The sequence below is a fragment of the Pezoporus wallicus genome, unplaced genomic scaffold, assembly GCF_028554395.1.
Source record: "Pezoporus wallicus isolate ANWC-B61680 ecotype Strahan unplaced genomic scaffold, APGP_CSIRO_Pwel_v1 contig_6354, whole genome shotgun sequence".
Classification (NCBI taxonomy): Eukaryota; Metazoa; Chordata; class Aves; order Psittaciformes; family Psittacidae; genus Pezoporus; species Pezoporus wallicus.
In genome coordinates this window covers 2,864,621-2,884,707 of record NW_026638688.1, presented here as the reverse complement: position 1 = coordinate 2,884,707, position 20,087 = coordinate 2,864,621, and the positions used below count along the sequence as shown (strand labels likewise).

Sequence of the window (20,087 nt, the reverse complement as noted above, 5' to 3'; positions counted from 1 at the left end):
CAGGCACTGCATTATGAACAAAATCAAATACTGAGCATTAGGCAAATAGTAGAGAGAGGAAGGAAATGGAGAAGAAACAACTGGGAGCCTCTGATGAAAATGCAGCTGCACTGACGGCCAACCATTCTGTGGGCACATGTCATGCTCAGTCCTTGTTTTGATGGGGGAGTGCTTACACATTGTGTGCTACTTTTATGCTTGACTTCACAGTATCACAGTATGTTAGAGATTGGAAGGGACCTCAAAAGATCATCTAGTCCAATCCCCCTGCCGGAGCAGGAACACCTAGATAAGGTTACACAGGAATGTGTCCAGGCGGGTTTTGAATGTCTCCAGGGAAGGAGACTCCACAACCTCCCTGGGCAGCCTGTTCCAGTGTTCCGTCACCCTCACTGAGAAGAAGTTTCTTCTCAAGTTTAAGTGGAACCTCTTGTGTTCCAGTTTGTACCCATTACCCCTTGTCCTGTCATTGTTTGCCACTGAGTAGAGCCTGGCTCCATCCTCGTGACACTCCCCCTTTATATATTTGTATACACTAATAAGGTCACCCCTCAGTCTCCTCTTCTCTAAACTATAGAGACCCAGCTCCCTCAGTCTTTCCTCGTAAGGGAGATGCTCCACTCCCTTAATCATCTTTGTTGCCCTGCACTGGACTCTCTCCAGCAGGTCCCTGTCCTTGAACTGAGGGGCCCAGACTTCTCTTAGACTTTTGGTTTAATTATTTGGTGTCACATTTGTGCTTGGGATTAATATTGTTAGGGAGGTTCCAGTACTTCTGAATCAGCATTAAAAAAGTTCTGGTATATAGAAATGTTGACCTTTTCTTGCTTGGTTTGAAAAGTCAGTTAAAAATGGCAGGGTTTCATACAGAATAGAAATTCCCTTTTCTGTGAGAGGCAAAACCAGTACTATTGTCCCAGCAGTACATTGTTCCCATCTTTCACCTGACCCCACTCTCCCAGGGAGCATGGGAATTTGCTTCTCCATCTCCTGTTGCTACTGGAAGGTCCTGGATGAGTTCACTGCTGCAGCTCTTGCTGCCTTCACATCAAATCACAGTATCATGGGCTCACTGAATCAAACCAGAACAGTTAAAACATTTCAAAACATCTGTAGGAAGTCATTAGCATAGAAAAGATCTTTGAAAATGGAACTCCCAAATATTCAAGACAGTGTTATGACAAGCTGTCAGCAAGCTGTGTGTCGCTCCCAATCCCAATGAGAAGGCAGCTGCCTCTTGCACCCATCGCACCACGTCTGCTGTAGGCAGAGCCCTGAGGAACTTCAGGTTGGATCTCAATGCATACTGTGTCTGACCTATGTTGGACTCTTAATTTTCCCAGTAACTGAGCTCACAGCTCATTGTGTTGATGCTCAGTGGAAATTCTTCCCCATGTGATGACACTGATACCAGTTTTGTCCACGCTTCTTTGGTATTTGAGTGAAATGAGCCCTCAGTCCTCCGTTAGACATGCTCTGTCTCATTCTGGTTTCAGTGAGAATTAATTGGTCTTTGGGATTTTGCCTCTACTGTTGGTATGTGTGTTAGTGCCTATAGTCTGTACCAGAGAATTAGGCACCCAGCCCATAGTGAACTTTGGAGTGACATGGATCACAGTTGAAACTGCAGCCTGAGAGTTGCCTACACTGAATTGTTTGACTGGGACCAGAATCCTTTACTGTTTCATTTTCTCCCCCCCGCCCCCGGTTTTATTGGTATCTCTTGTAGCATAATCGGTCTTTCAGAAGCATCAGCTTAATTTTTTGTGTTGGAAGTGGTAGGGAGTAAGTGCAGAAACCAGTGGAATATTTTTTCTGTTTGGGATGGAGGTGCATCATTTCAAAAATCTGACCTATAAGCTGTATTTGACTTAACTCTATGCTTTAGTATGAAGATCTGTTTCTTTATTTGAATTGATTTATAATTGGTCTGTTGGGATGACTGTGCTCATTCATTAATAACCAAAAAACCAAAACAGTGTATTTTCTTCTCAAGGTAATGCTCATCATTTTTTAAGTTTACGTTTAAAGCTTCTTCCTGAGAAGGAGCAAAATGGGCAGAGGTTGAAATACAATGAATTGCTCTGCTTTAACTCCAGCAAAAGGTGCAGCAGTAGGAATGTTGCTATTCCACCTCATGTTAACATTAATGGGAGTTAAGCAAGCAAATCCTCTGCCCATAGATGGGGAAAATAGACCTATTAATTGAAAATGCTGCTCAGCAATTCAAATGGTTATTTTCAGCTTTTCCTAGCAAGCATGTGAACATTTCTGTATTCATGAAGACATTTTAATACTACTGGGTAAGTTGGTGCTCTGGCTGTGACTCCTGTTTGAGGTGTAGAGCTAAATATACTTGGGGTTGTTGTATTGCTTTATGAGGAGGTACCATACTACTTATCCTATGTCGCTGCTTTTGACATTTTATGAGTGATGGACTTACTGAATCTTCACAATGTTAATGTGTGGGACTTCACTCCAAAATAACTCTTTTCCTCGTGTCCTGAAGCCCCGCCTCAAAGCATTTAATGACTGGTGAGAACTTCTTGAAGCTGATCTATTGCTTGAAGAAAAGCATAGGAAGTGATGAAGTTACGGTTCTGTATAATGCCAGCGTCACACTGTCTAGCACACTGTTCATTCCTTTACATATAGCAGTGATTTGTCAGGGATTTTTGCTTAATTAATGCTTAATTAACTTGGATCAGGCATAACTTCTAAATTATTTAAGAGGATTAAGACTAAGAATACTGATGGCTCAGGTGTTCTTTGGCTGCAAAGCCAACTGCTAATGTGATTTGTAATTGTGAACTGAGCTTGTCTCATATAAATCAATTTCTGTCTCTCTTTCTCTGTTGTATTGTATGTTTTGGCAGGGTTTTTTTTTTTCCTTTGAGGTCTTTCTTCATTAAATAATGTATACCATTAAAACTTGAATAGTTTGTGTAGCTTGGTTAATAGTTGATTCATGGGTGAGGCAGATACGTACAGGAAGTATATGCAAGGCACGGTTATAAAGTCAGAATGTGAACTCAAGGAAAAATGTTCTTCCATTCTGAGGTCTGTATTTGAAAGCTTCTGCATTAAACTTGCCTGCCCCTCCCCAATCCAGATAAAAAGCATTTGGTGTTAAAAACACATTAAAAATCATGTGATGTGGGAGAGGAAGTTTCTTCTGAGTAATTCCCTTCACTGTCTGCATTTCAGTGATAAAACTTCTACTCAGTGCTAGGTTGTGAGTCCCTAGGAGTTGCCAATAAATCATTTCACTTTAAGATGTGCTTTTCTGCTTGAGTCTCACTAAGACTGAATCCTGTAACCATATTGAAACACATTATCTGTTTCTGGAAAGAACAATGGCAACAAAATGCGTTGCTAGGTCTTCTCTTCAGGGCTAGATTTAGCTGTGAGGAACTGGATGCAGAGGAAGGAAAAGAAGTGTAATTGCACAGGTATTTGCATTCTTAATATGTTTTCTTATTAAATAAGACAAGTAAAGTATGTTAGTTGAAGTATTAGGATATTATCATATATTACCTAGCTAATGCTGCAAATTAAAGTGATGTTGCTGTTGTAATCTGTTTAGAAGAAGCTGCCTTTTGGAAGTGGGTCATTAAAATCCCAGAAAGCAATCCAAGAACCCAGACAAATGTTTCAACTCACTTGGGTTCCTTGGATTTTATTAAGACTAGGTATTACGTGTCCTTTCAGGAGAAAATAATTTTGGCCTTGGAATCTGTGATATAGTCAACTCATGAACTTCATGGTTCTTGTCTAATTACGCTCATGTGTATCTGTTTCAAATGAGTCCCTCTTTAAATAGCTTCCACGTAAGATGGAAGCCAAACAGCAGTAGGATTGGAGAAGTATCTGGCCCAGTATCCCTATACTGTCTTTTCTGCAGAATATCCTTTCTTGTTGCATGCAGGCTAAGCATTACCGTATCATATCTCTTTACATTTGAACATATTTATACAGCCATGTCTAGGTAATAAGACAGGGTGGTGAAGAAATGAGTGTATATCTCATCTGAAAGAAGCCTTGGAATGTGAGCGGGTAGAAGAGGCAGCAAGTGTATTGGGAGAAAGAAAATGCAATGCAAAGTAGCTTTGGAATTTACACAGATACCATAAAACATGAAAAAAGAAAACCTTTCTAGTGCTATATGCTTGCTCCTCAGGTGGTGTCCCTCTTTGAATACACATCTGGCTGAGTGGGCATCATCCGGGTGTGCAGTCCAGCGTTGTATGTGCAGACAGGGGTCTTACTGTGTGATCGGGAGTGAGCCACTGGCATAGGGTCAATATTAAAAGCTTTAGTGATATGGATGGTTTATAATGGATTTCCTGCCTGGAGAAGTCTGAGAGATGGGTGCAGCAGGTTATCCATTTTGTCTTCAAGTTATACTTGTTTCCAGTAGAGAAGCGTATTTCATAATCTTCAACTGAAACATGAAGTAAAACTGCAGCTACAGTTGGTTCAAAATAAATGCCTGCCTATTATGGGTTATCATCATCATCATTAAACTTAGGCTGAGTGATCAATACTTTTAGTAAAGTTTGCTTAAAAAAACCCTTTCCTTGAAAGTGTTGAAGATTAAGAGTAAGGGTAGTAAAATCCTTAGCATGTTTATGCTTAAAGCCAAATCAAGTAATCCAGACCACTCTTTTCTCTGCCAGTGAACTTGTATCTCCGTTGCTATGAATTAAACTAGTCATTCTCGTCTTATCCTTGGTGCCCAGCTGTTGTTCTTCCTCATTTTAGTCACTTTACATGTTTGATGGTGTCTCTTCCATGCTTTCTTGGTCTTCTCTTTTCTACATGGCTTGTTTGGTTATTTGTTTCATTTAACATGAATGTTTCATTTCATATGTTGGTGCCGTTCGAGTGCTTTCTACTGTGCTTTCCCTCATCTGACTGTATCTGTTTAATGAGCAGTAGATAAAACTGAACACTATCTGCCATCCAAAGCTGTCTCAGCATTCAGGAGACAAAAATGTTTTGATGTGAAATGTGACTTAGATGCCTGCTGTGCAGTGTTTGTGTCGTAGCACTTCAAAAATGTGGTCGTAAGCACTGCTAAGCGTTTGACCTGTAGTAGAGCAAAGGCACAATATTGTATATCCTACAGGTGGGAGAGAGTATACCTAAACCTAAATATCAGGTAGGAAGTGAGTATGTCTTTTAAATCCAAGTATCCCTGTCTTCTATGCAAAACAGACCAGAAAAAACAGGCAATTATGTTGTCGGGTTCATGATTGCTGGTTGAGCCAGAGCATGGCTTTCCAAAGCACATCTACTTTCTGCTTAAACCCATGCAATGAGCATCTCCAAAAACAGCATTTAAAAACGGGGAGGGACCTCACTTGTCGTACTTATTCTGTGCCTGTCTGTACCCTTTGAGGTGTCTCAGGACAACTGGCAGTGTGTTAGCAACTAGACTCATCATGAGTTGAAGAGAAATGGGCATTTTTGAGCCAAGATAGCGGAACTACAAGTATGTTTCCTTTTGGAAGGATTGTAATGCCAACTGGCAGCACAGACTTGGCTAGGCTAAGGGTCTGGTGCGGCTGCAGTAAAATATAAGGATACTGAATATAGCAAAGGAGCAACAGGAATTATCACTGGTATTGTTGCTGGGGAGTGCAGATGCAGGCTGGCATTTTATCAGCATAATCTTAGTTTGAACTTCATGAATAAAATTTAATATAGGGAGCTTGGAATAGCTGGGGCTGGATTTATACTCAGAGAGCAGGTACATTTAATTTCAGTAAGTACATAGCACTCCTCCTCCTCATTTGTGTAATTTAATGTTAACTGTTTAGTATCCATCAGGTTCTGATCTTTTGGAAAATTTCCCTTGCATAAGTTAGATGGTGTGATGTTTTCTTCCTGTGCATCACTCTCCACAAATGAAAACATGGGTTTATTTTCAAACTACTGTTTAAATGCTTCAAGTGGAAGCATTCCTCATTAAATTTCTTCAAATTACAAGAAAATGCTTTTGCTGTGCCATTCCTGAGCCTAGACAATTATTAGCAGCAAACTGAGAGAAGAAATAAGCCATGCATTTATGTTACCACATCCAAACCCAGCATGAGTAGATGTGAGAAATGAAAGTGGCAGAGAAAAATACAGCAGAAATGAGAGCTGATGTTGAGAAGTCTGAAGTGGTGAAAACCGTTTGACGCAAGTTCTTGCCAGTTGTTTTGATTTTTGTATTGATATTTTAACTTGTGTAGAAGCTGTATTTGGCAATAGACGAGTCAGCCACTAAAGCAACTCCCCTTCCAACCTTATTTCCTTCTTAACTATAATTTCCTTTTATTTTTTTCTCTAATTCTTACTGCTTCCAAGAGTTTATTCATCCGGATTGATATAATCCACATCATAACAAGTTTTTCCTGTAATATATAATACAATTTTTAGGATTTGGTGCTGATCTAAATCCTCCCCAGCTGAGAAAATTTGCCATTTATTTTAAAGAGTTTTCTTCAACCTGTTAAACCGCAGCACAAATTTGGATGTATTTGAGTGTGTTCCTTTTGTTTATTTTTGCAGGATTAGTGTTTTTCAGTAATAATCCTATTGTTGTTGGATGAACTGAGGAAGCCCAGTGGGAAGCAGGACTGAAGTCCGCAATGCCTGGACAGCCTTTGTGCCAAGATCTTGTGGCTACAGATGTGCTTGCTCTGGCATTGGCTCAGTGGGAAAGTCTGTGAGGTTGGACTAGCGACTTTAAATGTCAGTGTTGCTTACTGGCTTGTATCTCCTTTAATTTTGCAATAGGCTTCAAGCATCTTGGTTTAATTAACTAGCAACTGAGTAAGAGAAAGGAATAATCCCTGTCTGATCAATCACATGCGCTTCCTGGAGTAATGAAGCTGAGTAATCTTCTGGTACAACCCGGAGACAGTACAGAGGATCTGCTGTGCAGTGGACAGCAGATAGAGCCATAGTGCTTAGCCTGAGCCCCATTCAGTGCTTCAAATTACCTTTCTAATGACTGAACTGAAAGCCTCTGAGTTCTGATGTTTCTGCCCCAACTCCTCCTGTAGCTTGCAACTGGTTGCTGATGCAGGTAGTAGAAAGCCACAATTCATTTATTTAAAGAAGTATGTCTGGGCGTGTCAGATTGGCAGCGTTTGTGTATTACTCGTTTATCAAAGAATGGAGTCATACTGTTAGACTTTTATGTCGTCTTAGTAACATCTACTTGATTAGGGCTAATGTGGGTCTGCACAGTGAGAAGTAAAAGAGGGGATGGTGGCATGCTTTCAATGTGCTGTGTCATCCAGATGAATACTCTCAGGCATGCCAAGACCTACTACCAATGGGGAACTTGACATCTACAGCATTCCCTGGCTGAGGGATGTAGGTCCATAATTAACTGGAAGGCACTCCCGTCACGATGCATGTGTCAGAGGCTGAAAGCTTGACTCCAGGCTGCTGCTTAAATCTGTTTCCAAATTCCCAGTGATTGTGTGGAGCTCTAAATCCCACCAGTTTCTCTGGGTGTATTCTTCGGCACAGTTTTGAGCGAGCTTCCTCCATGAGTCAGTGTAGCTGAGCAGACTGCATGAGGATGAGACACCTGGCTGGATCTCCTCCAGAGCAGAGTACTGAATCCTGGCAAAGTTTCCCACAACTTCACTGGGAAGAGTTTTAAATGCTCAGCGAGTTTGCTGCAGCCCTGGCCCATCATTAAAAAGCATGGTCAGGAACAGGAGGAATCTGCTCATGGACTGGAATCCCAAACAGAAGGCACAGTCCTAAAGAAAGGAGAATTGCACACCCTGAAGGCAGAATGGAAATCTTTAGGAGAGATAATCAGCTTTTGTCTGTTAGCCATTGTCAGCCCAGAGGGGAACAATTTTTGCAGTTCTCCTCCACTTCAGCCAGTAAGTATCAGTGTATGGATTTAATTGTAGTTCAGTTGATGAGAACATTAGATAACTAAAGAGTGTGTAGGTACAGCTCACACATTTCAGGTTAAGAGAGCAGGTTTTGTAAAATCCCCACCTAGCTCTTCCTACCTGACAATGTAAAAATATTTTTAGACTCTTAAATGCTTCACAGCCCCCTACATATGTGACAAAATTTCTTTAAGCAGACCATTTTCCTAATGATGGCTACTCTACAGTGCTTTGCTTTCAGTTCCAAAATGCATGGGGCTCAAAAAACCCCACATTTTAACTGTTTTTCATATGTTTTCAATTGATTATTGGTACCTTTGAAAATTCTGGAAAAATACTTTCTCTACAGTGCAGGATGGGGAAGAGAAAAAAAAATACTTAATAATGAAACATTCCTGTGAACCCAGTAACGGTACATGGTGGCTTTTTTCGACCTCTTCTAACCTACATCCTATGCTTTTATCTTGCTTTTAGATTCCCTTCTTCAGTAAAGGTCATCACAGGAAGAGCTTTGGAGGAAATCTGTTTTGTAATGCATGTCTTCAAGCAAGGGGCTGGGAGGGAAGTGGTGTGGGATGCGTGACCTATTGGAGGACCAGCTCTGATTTTATAACAAGTTTGCAGTCCTTTTCAATCCTGTGAGTTCCTGGGTTTCAGAAGTCAGTGCATGTGGATGTCATCCTTGTATTTAATGGCTCAGCCTAGGAGAGGTTAGAAATTTTGCACTGGAGGATCATTGCTGGCTATTTTTATGGTCTGTGGTGGAACCTTTATTTTCCCAATGCAGTTACTGCTCTTTCTGTTATGCGGCATCCATGACCAATATTTTTGCTCCCTTGTGCTAAGTCTTGTCCTGCTGTGCACTGAGAGATGCTCACTCCTTTTATAAAGTACGTAGGAGGAGTTGTGGAGGTCTTGCCTGAAGCTGGTGGTTGGCAAGCCAAACTCACTTCATTTAGAGAATTCATTGTGGGAACACAGTGAAAAATATCATGGCCAAATAGCAAAGCGCCTTTAATGAGAGAGGTCATTTATTTACTGTGAGATGTGCTGCATGCCCAGCTGTCCTTCAGCTAGGCAGCTTCACTGACAATATATTGTGTCCTCTGCTTGGGGAGAGTGCAACTGCAGCATCTCCTGGTATCTCAGGTGCTGGTCAGGGAGGACTGTGTTCTGCAGCCCGCCATAGAGAGGAAGGGAGGCCAGATGCAGATGTAGTTTCCCTTGTATATCCTAGCTCAATGGGATCCCTCCCGCACCCTGCATTCCATCAGGGTCTTTTTGTTGCCACACTTTCATTCCTTGCCTTTTGGCACGCTTAAATCAAATTAAGGTGAGAGCGGGGTTCCAGCAGATTTCTGGTTTAGATCTGGTCCTTCCTCATTTAAAGTCTAAAATACCCTGTAGGAAATTAATGCTTTATATGGACCAACTGCAGTTCCTGTTTGTTACACAGATGGTAATAAACCCCGAGATTAGTGAAGGTTTCTTTCTGAATTAAAATATCACTTGGGGGGAAAGTTGTCTGTCTGCACTTGCTTGGGCATGGTCAGTGTCTCTTCCAGCTTGGATTTCTGCCAGAGCTCTGCCTCAGGGCTTCCTCCTGACCCTTACGGGTTCTTATTCATGTTGCTTGGGTTGTGCTTGGAGAAACTGTGGAGCACCCTTTGGGGAGAGCTGGGGATTAGTAAATTGTAGTACAGAGAGTCCTGCAGAGGTTCAGTTTATCAGGACAGTATTGAGAAATGGAGTAATGCTTGGGTTGTGGATGCGCTGTCTTTTAATGTGGCTGTGGTAACTTGTGCTAAGAATTCTCTCTTCTCTTGTTATTATAGATACAATTTTCAAACTTGGATCAGTTCAGTCTCGTATTTCCTTGGATAAGTATCCAGCCTCTAAAATAATAACAGTAAGAAACACCAAACAAACCCCACACAATCTCACCTGTTACGGTGTTTGACTTGTAAACTGGCCTCACACCTCAGCCTCTTCCCTCGATCTTTTCCCTGGAGTGATTCTGCAGTTTTGAAGCTACAAGGATGCTGAATGGTTTTTTCCTTCTACAGGAAGTATACCAGTCCCCTGATGCACAGCCTGTGAATAATGCATGAGGAGTTTATTTGCTTGCTTGTGGGAGAAATCCTCACTCCCCATTTAACATTGGTCTTGCTCGTTCTCTTGCATGTGAACTTTTTTCCTCTTTTCTGCCTTTTTTTTGAGCATCTGAGCAGGACATGAATTCACTTGCCTTTGCTAGTCAGGGGGATTTTTCAAGCTCAGTGTCTCACTTGCTTCCAAGTATGATTTGATACCTATTGTCTCATCTGAAACTGTTGCTGAGCGTTAAAGCACTGTGATGGTGCTGAGTAGCATGAGGCAAGCAGGAGCACCCCGGTGGCAGTCCCCACTGGGGAATGGAGGTGATTGAAGATCATCTAACCAGTGAAAGCTTTTCAGAGGGCCACGGCTGCAGGCACTCCTCCCCTGAGGATCACAGATCTGCTGTTTCTTTTTTGCCTGGTGATCAATGCATGTTGCAGGCATTGTATGCCTCTGAAAATCAGGTTGGCATGCTGGGAGATCCAACTTTCCAGCATGTGAAACCAATCCCTTTTCATTTAGGTGCATATGATGAGACACTGACTTTAGAGCTGAATGAGTTGAAGAAGCTCATTTTTAGTATGTGCAGAATTAATTTGATTGATCATATTTCACACCAGTCAGGGAAGAGAGAGATATTCAGGCTGAGAGAGCACGAACACATTCCAAGCTTTTTTTCTCATCTGTATCCTTCGAATATGATGAATATTTTTTTCCCTCAGCTGTCATAGTCTTCTAATGAATGCTTTTCCTCCATTACATTTTTAAAAATGAGATTCTCTCTGTAACACAATCCACAGTTTAAAAATAACTTCTGTGACGTGCTTTAATGGTGGCAATTTCAAAGTTTATGGAGATGGTGCAGGAAGAAGCTTCTAATCTAATAATGAAATGTGTACAGCACACATGGAAAAGAGAGGAGTAGCTGGAATCAGCTTATTTTTCCTTTCTTGTCTCTTGCTTCTTCAGCTGTTTCTGGTATCTTCCCCTTTTAATTGCAGGGCAGAGCTGAGGAATGCAGAATTGTAGTTGTCACAAAACCAAGAAGAAAAGGTCTGCTCCCATAATCTTGTAGTGGATTCTGTTGCAGAAGCCTGCTGAAAATCAGTGCATCCTCATTTCAGAAATGAAAAGTATAGTCTGCTTCATCTCTAACTGCTGTCAAACGTTTAAGCTTTCCTTTTCCCAGCACTTACTCAGAACACATTTTCAGTTCAGCTAGGAATGTTACTACTAACTGATGAACAAGCCTGAATACTGAACATGACGAACAATTGACATTTTTAAAGTTAATCATAGGAACTTCTCATCCAGAAGATTCTGAGGCTGCTCTGGATGCTGATATACCATCTGAGACCAGCAGTGAAGAGCACTGTGCAATGTCAGTTCAAGATGAGTGGCTATAAAACAGTGAAAAAGAAATACGATTCCTATGACACTAAGTCATCATTTGAGTTGGGCAGACTTTTCTGACTGGGAGACTACTAACGAAAGACATGTTCTTACTAATACCTACATGTTCATGTAGTCTGAAGAACTCCTCTTGCACAAAGTTTCAAATACCACATCAGTAAGAAACTGTCCAACTAATTAAATAAATGGCATCAGCTGTTTGTTTTGGCTTTATTCTTATTGTGATAGTGTATTTCTGGAGAAAGAAACAAGATTGAGAACAGCTTTAGCAAAGAGGATGGAGAGTTGGATACAATTTATAATTTTGTGTCTGGAGATGAAAGAGCTGCAAAAAAAGCCATTGCTGGGTTTAGAAATGCAATTCATTCAAGGGGATGTGGGCTCCTAAACCCATTTATTGCTCTTGAAACTCTATGCTTTGATTTCTGAAGCCTTGCTCAGTGCCTACGCTGCAGGCACTGCTGTGATTAACGCCATTCTGTGCTCTGCTAACCACAGTACTGAGACCTGGCTCCTGATCCTGTTTTCTTGACTCATATCTAGCACTTTACTCTTTGAATAATTGAACAGTTTTCAGTGTGTGTACTGGAGAAGCTGAATTTTGCCAAGCTCCCATCATCAGGAATGGCAGAAGTCAAGTGGAGGAGTCCAGAGTGCTTTTGTTCATCCTCACTGGGACAGCCCAGTACTAGGAAGTAGCAAGCAAGATTTTTCTTCCTGAAAGCAGAATTTATGTTGGCTTTCTAACTGTGACTTAGTGTGATTTCCTTTAGCTAGGTTACTGTTGCTTTGCAGGCTACCCCATTCTCCTATCATTGTTCCTTTTGACTTTGAAATTCTCTTTTGTTCTTGAAGAGTTCACATATAGGATGTTTTCTGCTGGGTGAGTTGATTTAGTGGAGAGCCTTGTCAGCTCTCACCATGCTGGTAGAAGATGCTGCCTTAGGGGGCTCTGGGCTTAAGTGTTGTTTATGCACACTTCAGATCTACTGATCCTGCAGATAGAAGTGGGAAGAGTAATTTAAAGGCTTAGGCTGTGCTTAACAATTTCTTTTTTTTAGCACACACTGAAAGGAACTGCTTCTCTGATATGGATGATGTTGGAAGAGAAACTGTTACAGATCCTGCTACTTTCTAGGGCAGCTATATACCCCTTAATTCCCATTTTGGTGAAAACTGCTCCATCATAAAACAGAACTTTATTAGCAACCCTCTTCCAGTATTGCAGAATTGCTTCATCTGTGTTTAACCTTCATCTGCCGGGATGCTTGGAAAATATTTTGCTGCAGTGTCTGGAGTGGTGATAAGGCAGGAGGCTTTTTGTTGATGTTCCAGATGGCTTTTAAAATTTCACACAACCTTGCTTGATGCAAGGGCTAAGGGTCCTTGCAGAAGCTAATACATTATCCACTGCCCCATTTTTCATATCTAGCTAGCGTTCCCCTTGGATTAACAGAGGTTCCTCTCTGAGTTATGCCATCTCCATGGGAACTTCTGTCTCTTCTTTATCCTTGCCGCTCTTCCACAGAAAGAGGTGTCTTTAGTTAGACTCTTGCTTGTGTTTCTCAGTGTATATAGGATGTTCTTCAGGTGAACATACAAGCATGGGAAGAAAATTAAGGTTCATGTGGGTTGAAAGTATTTCTCTCAATGAAACAGTAGGCTTTAAATCTATTAATAAAGAACCTCATATTGAAACAAGTGTTCAGTTATACCTCAGTTGCAAAGGATAGATTGGCTGTTTTGGGGTTTGACTCCTTTGTGAACTCTGTTTGAGGCAATCTAATTTAATTTGTAACATTATTGTGAAGACTGTCAGTGGTTAATTACATCATTTCTGGGGGCCAGCAGCTTTGAGGTTGTTAATGTTTTCAGTAGTACTTAGGAGCTCAGATACTTAAAGGAGCTCAAGTAGAAATCCCATGAACCCTCCAGTGGGAAAAAAACAAACAACCCCCTCCCCCAAAAAATCCCAAACCAAATAAGAAAACCCAAACCCAAATGCACAAACCCTTACCTTTTACTTATACAAAGTGTTCCTTTTGTTTTTTTTATTTTAGTTCTAGAAATGTCCTAAGAACTTAATTGTGTGTAAAATTAATCAGCTTAGGAATGTTCCCACATTGTCACTTGGATAAATAAATAAAATTCTAGACATCAGGGTAACAAATGTAAAGGATTAATAGATACTTCTAGATTTTAAGCTTTATAATCTAACATTTGTTCGTTGTTTGGTACCTTTATCTGGCCATATTGAGCATCTTTATTCAACATCTTCTCTAAGATTCTCTTGGGCTGTGTGGGATTTGCTGAGCGCTTTCAGTAATAGCGACTCTACTTTATTTCTGCCCTGGTATTCTGGGAGATTTGTTCAAGGGCACATCTTCTAGGAATTTCATACAAGAGGCAACAAAAGAAACACTTATCTTAACAGAGCCACAACTTCACTGTCAACTATAAAAGAAAAGCCAACAGATTCCAACTTAGATTAAAAGTCAGCTGCAAATAGAGGCAAATATTCCCGTAGGCACAGGGCATCTCTCTGAAGAGAAAATGCAAATGGCTGAAAGAGAGTTCAGAGTGATTACTTTGTATTTCACAAGCACTGTGGTTTCATATGCCCCAGGTCAGCTCTTACGAGATTTACAGAAAAGATTTCTGGAAGACCTATGGCAACTTTCCACATGCCATCTTCAAAATCCTCCTGTTTTCTTTGCAGGCAGATTCACTCATGTGAAGAGCTCCTTTGGGGGAATGGATAACAGATTCCAGTATAGCCCCTCATCAGCATGACAGCACAGAGCAAATACTGGAGAAGAAGAAAAGCAAGGTTTTGGCTTCCTTTTTTTGTCTCTCGGCTCAGAGCTGTCACATACGCTCTTCCAGTTGTGAAGGCATCCTCGAGAGGATATCCCATCTTAATAATGCCAAACATCATCTTGACCATAGCTTTCATAAGTAGGCAGGGGGTAATAATCAGTTCAGACTCCATCAGGAGGCCATCAGGTAGATGAACAATTGACCTTTCAGGAAAAGCTATACAATTAGAAGCAAACTAAATAAAGTAGCAGACAAGGTAGAGTGGAATTGTAAAGCAGCATATTTGCATCAGATAAGAGCAAGAGGATGCTGGTACTAAGGTTCTCTTCATCTTCAGGCAGAGAAAATACATCAAAATTCTATTTTTCTGGGGGGGGGGGGCATCACCACAGCTGTCTTCTAGGAAGAATGTGATAGAATTAATGACTGACTTCCTTCAGTTTAACTGATAAATCCATGTGGCAATGGAGAAACTGGTCACACAGATGATACCATTAAACTCCCTGTGCTAATTGGCTTAATTTGACAAAATAGTTTATGTCCCTGTTTCACATTCTAGGCAATCTAGAAGTTCTCAGAATTTCACTGGAAATTGGTATTTATTTTTGTGTCTTATATTTGCTTGTGATTTCCTGCTTGGGGTATAGAGAATGAGGATAGATTTGAATAGGGTGAGCATAAGGAGGTAAAAGTGAGGGAAGCCATAAGGTGGGAGGGACCAGTTACAAGCCTCTGAGATTTAGTGTAATTTAGAAAGACAAAGTGGTCTGACCTGAGCAGGTGGCATTGATTTCTTCCAAAGAACTGTTGTGGTCCTGTGTCGGAAAGAGGGAAGGCAGGAGAAGCAAACAAGCAGCAGAGTCATACTGATGGGCAAGAGCGATTGCACCTGCAGGACTTAGTGAGCAGAAAAGTCATTGTTTAGCCTAGCAGTGAGCAGCACTGGAGAAGAAAAGTTCTTGCAGTAAGACTTAGAGCAAACTGTCTGCAAAGATGCCATTAAAGTCTGTCTGGTCTTCAATTTGAGGAAAGAAGAAGGGGATAGTTTGAAGCAGTTGTCTGATGCCTTTAAGGATTTAAATTCAAAGGAGGGGGGATGTCAAAGAGAGAGGTTCACAAATTCTGTTCATGACATTTTATCTCAAAATGTCAAGTGCTAAAGCTGTGGAAATAGTGCTTACATGGTGGATGTGGTACTGCATAATTGAAGCCACTGGAGATGTAAGGAAACCTGTACTTTCTGGCCTTTATTTATTTAAAAATAAAAACTTTGTCAACACTGTATGTACTGCTGAGTACATATGGCACTAAATTTCAGTGCAAAGTGCTGAGATTTCAGGGGCTGATCTAAGATGCTCCCTGTGGCACCATTCCCTCTCATCTCAGAGGTTAACCTTTGGCAGCCTTTGCTAGCTCTTCTCACCCATTCTGCCCTTTCCTGAGTTTCTAATACAATTTTTTTCTGAAACCAGGGCATATAAGTGTTTAGTTAGTGCAAGTAAAAAATGGTGAAGATGCTTATCTGTATTTCTACCTCTGAGGAAATGTGCATCACTAAGTGTAGAAATGTTTAGATGTTTTTACCAATAAGCCTTGAAGGGTCCTAGCTCAGCAAGCTTTGCATTAATCCTTTTGTTGTTTTCGTCTGAGTTTTGGGGTTGAACAAATAGTCAACCTCAGGCTGGCTTCATTCTTCATGCTGTACATCTCCACCCAAGAGCAGCAGCAGCACCACTGTGTTGGGCTGGCCACTGCTGACATTTGTGTTGCTTTCATTATGCTGTTAACAGATGTAGCAGGAGCAATCATGTTCATGCATGACAGGTGAGGCAAACACCTTTGGGAATCATTCCTATGGGTGAAAGAGTTTCCTATGGGAAACAGAGTTTCCATACTCATTATTTTCCTCCCATTTCTGGCTGTGACATCACAATGCAATGCCATCATCAATATCATTTTTGTAGATGAAGGTGCCCAAAAGTTTCTCTGTGCAGATAACCCACTTTCTATGAGCGATCCCTTTGTCCATGCTTACGGCCAGTATTTGTCTCCTCATTTTAAACTCTAACCCAGAGACAAATGAGTCTTTTGCTTCCACAGCTCTTTGGGACCCCATAGAAATCACCCACATTTCTAAAGGACTGCATCTGAGAGAGTCTGGTCTGGAAATTGGTTTTGGAGGCTCCCCACTCACCCATCTTTCCCCAAGACTTAGCTGACCCCTGCACTGCTATTAGAGAGAAACTGTCCTCCAGAAATGTCACTGGGTTGTCTGCAGGAATATTATTCAGAAGAAATAAACATGTGGGATGTGCTTTCCTAGTATTGGAGGAAAGCCTGTTTGTGTCTACTACATTAGGAAGATTGTTGGAGAACAGTTCATCCATGTGTAAAGTTGCCCCCTATAATTCTGCCAAGACTGAGGAGCTGAGGGAGATCTGCTGGCAGCAGCGCTAAGGGCTCTTTCATCCACCCCATTTATCCGAGATGCTGGAGGTCAGAGAGGAGCCGATATGTAATTTGCTTGTCTGAACCAGTTGTTCTGCCTTGTTTCGTACAACTAGCGAGTTTTCACATTGCCTACCAGACTTCCAGAGATGAAATGTCGATACTGCGTGATTCAAATGGGAGAGCTGAGCCTCCACACTCTGCAATTTGCATTATGCAAAAGTCTGAGATAAAGAGGGTGAGAACACATGTTGCAGGCTTTCTCCTTTGGAAGCTCGTCAGTATGACAAATCACCGGCATATAGTAAAACTTGCAATGAGCCTTCCTAGTTGTTTACCTTCCTATAATTACATAGCATGGGCTTTATTTTTTTTTCTTGTAAGGAAAGTACTCTCAGGCAGTTTTGTTTCTTTGAATTCAAACTTTACCAGCATTTTTTTTTTCCAATGCATATGTTGGAGGAATAAAAAAGCACATTTTCTCTTGGTCAAAGTAGGTGCATTCATTAGAGCAACTCAGAGGATTATGTACAATTACACTGATTTTTTTTTTTTTTCTTTTCCTCCGGTTAAATATTTAATTGCTTTTATTTTTTTATTTTTTTTGTTGTTGTTTGTATCCCAGGAAGAAAATAAAGATTGTACAAACAAGTTCCTTTAACCATTCTTTTCCGTATAGCATATGCTTCTGTATACCTTGCGCAACTCGCCTTACGCTAACCTTGTCCTTACAGACCAGCACTCTCCTTAGAGATTTCACTTCCTAAAGTTTTCACACATGCACATGCATACATGAAAAAATAAAATCTTGGCCTCTCCACTTTAACTTCAAAAGCACTTGGTTTCTTTCAGCTCCAGCAAACTGAATTGAATTGTAACTATATTGAATGCAGTTCTCTAGCACCTTCCCTCAGGGATCTAAAACTATTTTCTCACCATTGCTAAATGCTGGACTTTCCCTACACACTTACAAAGTAAGTAGGATGCTGGTATCTGTGCCGCAGGGTAGGAAAATTAAGGAAAATGTTGAGTGCAGTGTGCTGTTTGGAAGAGAAAGGGGTAAGATTTTTAGCTCTTGGTTTCGAATGTTGTGTATTCACACAATAATACTTTTCTGGGAGAGGAATCTTTTCTAGTTATAATGTGTAACCTTAATGTGCCAAAATGAAGTGCAATATTTACACGTGTAGCAGTATAACTGCATTTTTAGTCAGTATCAAGCGTAGCTTTTTCATAGTGTAGGAACAAACGGGTAAAATAAGGAAGGAATAGTAATAGGTATTTTTGAGCAAATATGGAGCGTATTGCTTACTTGACCCCTGATCTGTTGTAGCTTAACCAGGCATAGTGTGGACTCCAGGTTCTGAAGAAATGTGTTTAAAAGTCAGTTCAGCAAGGAAAGGGGAAGAAAACAGCTCTAGCTTGCAGGTGCTTGCTCCCTGTTTCACGGTGTAATCTCTGGCCAGGGCAAATGGAGGAGCTGCCGTGCTGAAAATGAGTGAAGTCTGGTTATCCATTATATCTAGCATGAAGGTTTGAATATATGATGGCAAGGGCAGAATATCTGCTTCCCAGAAATTTGTTTTTGTTCAGTTTCTAGTATATACTTTCTGTGTGTTTAACAAACAAAAGGAGAGTGCAATGATGCTAACCATCATTTGGTGATTCGACGATGCTTGTGTTCCTAATAACCTGTAAAAAGAAAGCTGAGGATAGGATGGTTGGTGGCTAGGTTAATATACACTGTAGCGGAGTCATTTTAAAATAATCCAGGCAAAGAAAGGAGATTTATCTAAAAGTACATTTCCATTACTTGCGCCTCTGGCGCACTAATGTCTGAGCCACCAACAGCAAGAAACCAGCAGCGTTTCTTGTTTGTTTTTGTAACCTCCTATTCTTGTTTCTTTTTGTAACCTCCATAGCCTTTAGTATTGCTTTCCTTAGTTTTCAGAAGATTACTTGTTAATTGAGACATAATTGACTCAAACCCGAATCTTGACTGAAAAGAGCCTGAAGAGCATTGCAGGAGTCTTGTGTTTTTCAATTTATTTATCTATTTTAAATAGCATCTAATTTCTGAGCATGTCAATATGTAGTTAAAATTTGATATTCGAGTAGAGTGGGATGCAAGCTCCTATAGATGTCTTCATGGCAACTGCATTTTCTCTGTTTTCTTTAGCTGGGAACAGTGGAACACTAGGGGAAGTCTTAATTTTTGGATCAGTGAAAGAAATCCACTTTGAAGCAAAGAAACCAGACTACATGTTCAGTTAGGTTTTGGATTTTCTTCCTTTTTTTCTCCCCCTTTTTATTCCCAGAAGACTGAAGATCAGTCTTTAAACACCACAGGTATGGCAGCACATTTTAAACCCGCTTCTTGTTACACTTTTCATAAGAGCTTAGCACCTGGTGAGGCTGTAAGTGGAGTTACTACTTAGAAAGCCTGGCTACTTGCTTTGGTACTGAAATAGAAGTAGTTTTCTTCAAAAATCTATCCCAAAGGGCCAAGTCTTGAGCATTTTTGTATTCCCGTTACTTTGAATGGGAATTTTTTCCTTACTAAGGAGTTTGGCATTTGGCTTGCTTATAGAGCCAGGCTCTCCTTTTATGTAGGTCCATTAATTTTGATCCTGCTAAAACTGTCTTCCTAATTGCATTAAGTCAGTGTATGTAAAGAGATCAGAAGAAGCAACTGATCCAGAAAGGGGGGATGCTTGGCATTGTGTGCTTTGAAGCAGTGGGATTGAATGACTGTTATCTTGGATGTGACCTTCAGATTGGTAAAGTGAATGTATAGTTTTTAAGAGATACGTGGTATAATTGATGATTAATCAGGGTGCTTTGTTTTGCAGGTTTTTGAATTCTGCAGTCAAGGCGTGTGGGTATAATGGATGTGTTTTATTTTCTTTCTTCTGCAGCTTGTCTTTGCTGACTGCACCGGTTTGCTCCCTCATGTCTGTAGGCTCTAATAAATTGAGGAGTTTAGGCAGACAGCTCCTTAGGCAAGAGCTCTCCCTTGGCTGGTGATGCTGTTGAGATCTGCCTAGACTATAAAAGGCTCAGAAAAGGGGACAGCCTTTTGGCTGAAAGGCGTAAGAGAAGTGTAGCAACTTTGATGTCCCCCTTCTTCCCTCTTCTTGGACATTTGATTGGCATTAGGAAACGGAGCAGGTCATTGGATTCATAGACAAAAAAAAAGGGACCATTTGAGTCAGAAACACCCCTAGGAAGTCTCCTGTTGGTAGTGTTTGCGCTGATGTTATCAATTCCAAGATATTTAGAGAGTTTTTAGACATACCTTAGGTGTCAGAATGATGTGATAAAACAAAAATCTGAGTTGTCATCATAGTAAGGATGTTTATCCACGCATTCGAGGAAAACAGCTTGAAA

At 40.8% G+C, this 20,087-nt stretch overlaps 1 protein-coding gene across 8 annotated transcripts in view; it reads left to right on the top strand.

The window, feature by feature from the left end:
- SGCD (sarcoglycan delta) overlaps positions 1–20,087 on the top strand; it is a 325,796-nt gene that overhangs the window by 26,750 nt on the left and 278,959 nt on the right. The window contains exon 1 of one of the 8 annotated variants that reach the window (XM_057411985.1): positions 15,308–15,470. The exons of the other annotated variants lie outside the window; for them this stretch is intronic. The gene's annotated coding sequence lies outside the window, so the exon portion shown is untranslated. Of the gene's footprint in view, positions 1–15,307; positions 15,471–20,087 lie in introns of those variants that run through there. 8 annotated transcript variants of the gene reach the window in all.